The sequence below is a fragment of the Oreochromis aureus genome, linkage group 1 (assembly GCF_013358895.1).
Source record: "Oreochromis aureus strain Israel breed Guangdong linkage group 1, ZZ_aureus, whole genome shotgun sequence".
Classification (NCBI taxonomy): domain Eukaryota; kingdom Metazoa; phylum Chordata; class Actinopteri; order Cichliformes; family Cichlidae; genus Oreochromis; species Oreochromis aureus.
The window spans coordinates 24,279,132-24,281,816 of NC_052942.1; positions in this window are offsets into that span (position 1 = coordinate 24,279,132).

Here is a 2,685-nt window from a genome sequence, read left to right on the forward strand (position 1 = left end):
CTTGATAAGTTGTGTAGCATTTCCTTTTAGACTTACTAGTGAAAATGAGCTAGGAAGTGCTGACGTGTGGCCTTGTAGAGCATAAGCTTGCCAGGTGGGGGCAGCACTTTCATTTCTTCTTTTGTTTCAAGAAGAGTGTCAGCAACTCATTTACAACTTATCTCCTTTGAAAGACATGCAACGAGCTTGCAAACACTTGATTTTCTAAACTTCAGGATCCCAGAGGTTCCAATATAGACAAAAACACAAGTTTAATACCCAGCTGTTACTGTTTTGGCTGGAATAGTCTTGGTTTCCAGCAGTGGACCTAGATTTAACCCCTTCAGCTCTGTACTCTGTGAAATTCTCAGGTGGAAAAAAACAACAGCACAGTTATGTAAGGAAAGTGAATAACATGAATTGTTCTCACTGACATGGTAGTTAAACATTTTCCCAGAGCTTACTGGTGGTTCATTAGGATTCAAAGCTGCATGGTGATTCATGCAGTTAAATTACACCTTTGCCATTTTTTGTGTACTTGATCACAGAATTTACAAATATTTTCAGTTAAAAAAAACAAAACAAAGGTTTAGTATTTATAGTTTTCAGTATTTTCAAATTAAAGGCTTTAATTTCAATTAGACATACAATAGTATTTTTGCTATGTAAAAAGTTCAGAGACATTTGTCATGCTATTGTCTGCTGAAGCAATTATCTGACAATTGTAGCAGGGCACGATTTAATAACTTGGTCCCGGTAGGCAAAAAAAATTGGGCCTGGAGGAACTTGAAGTTTTAGTTTTATATCTCCTTATAATTAGAAAGTGATATTTTTATCTACAGTATTATTCTTATTGTTGTTTCTTTTTGAAGCACTTTGGGCTGCATGTGCATCTGCAGTATAAATAAAGCTGTTTTACCTTTACCTCAGCAACAGATGAGGTAAAGGTAAAACTCAGCGAAGAGAAGAGAAAACACTGTGTATCAATGGAAGACCCCAGCAGCCTGGAAATATTACAGCAAAAGTAAGAGGTTTCAGGTTGACCTGATCCATGTCTAACTATAAACTGTATCAAAAAGGAAGGCTTTAAGCCTGATATTAAACGTAGATACTCAAAAGAGAGAGATTGCTGGAATATGACACAAGAAACACAAGGGGGATCGCTTCCATTTTTTTTGATTGACCAGCCACAACATCATGAGCAGTCTGCAATGCCAACTTGGACAAACCTACCTTTTCTCTATCTGGTAACCATTTAGTGACCAACAAACCATGCGTAGCACTGTTTATGTCACTACTGAGAGAGACCCGACTCAAAAGTAAGTAAGTTAGATTTCAAGAGAAAGATCACAAAGCGCTTCACAATAAAATGTCAGAGCATTAAAAAGAAGATTTAACCAAACAGAAGTCTAAAAAGCTATCGCAGGAAAGGATTTTCCTGCTGCTACTTCGCCAAGGAGTCGAATACAGGGAAATCAGTCAAAGAAACAACCTCCCCTGCAGGTGAGGGGGTGACCTCAGCCTGCTCAGTTTTATTACTCTGAGCCCTGGTTACGTCACAGGCAGTAATACCTCTGGTAAATTCTGGTCTCTGACATCCTTTACTACTAGATTCGAGGACACTACTGGCAATGTAGGTAACTGTGGCCACATTTTTTTCCCCTCAATAATGGTAACACCAGGAACAGGCAAAGAGGGACATACTCCCGAATCTCCCCACTGTACCAAATCAGGGGTCAACGTCAAATGGCAGAAAGGTGCAGACAATGCATTCATCTCCATACCTCTGAACAGAATTAGCAGGATCAGCTATCAGAGGAAAACGAAGAACACACTGAATAGATTTGGACCGGGGGTGTATGCGGCGTGTATCCTGAAGCACATTCCTCTGAAGTTAAGCTGAATGAAAACTGTGACAGAAAAATCTAAACTTGATCTGCAACTGAGCACATTTTGTATAAAGTTTGACAGCAGCCTCCTTCTTATTACTGTGATGGATAGTAGCAGCAACAGACTTATGACCCCTGACAGCTAAGCTTGACTTTTGTTTTGCTTTTAGTGCAGGGCATTCTTCATATTTAGTCATCCGTCCCAAAACAAAAGTCACAACGATTATCTTTTCTCCAACAACCTTGAGGGGACCTGACTGCTGAAGAAGCTTTGTCTGATGTTTACCTGTCCGGTCCACCCAAAGTCATGCCTTACCAGTTGGGCTGCAATGATTCATTAAGTATCTCGATAAAAAATCCTTAATGCAACGATTTTTTTTTTTTGTTACTTTAACCTACAACTCTAACGCTAAGTTGTCGGCATACAAATTCAAGCATTTCATCCACATTTGTGACTAAAAATAGACCTGCAATAGAAATGTATCGGAGGACTGATAACACAACTGCAGTAGTGAAGATGATCCTGTCAGAGTTTAACATGGAGCTGTAGTCTGTCTACATCAGGGGTAGGAAACATAGGGTTTGGGGGCTAAAATTGACCCGGCAAAGACTCCAACCCAGCCCAAATTTCAGATGTTTTCTGTGAATCAACAAACTTTGTTTTATAATTACGGGACACTCTGAGGTACCGGAACTTGTTACGTAAGCCCAAAGAGTCATGACGACACATTTCTTTACTTTACGAGAGCAACATTTCTTTGTTATGTAGAAAAACTCAGAGGCACAGTTGAAATTGTGCTTATTTTTCTAATACTAA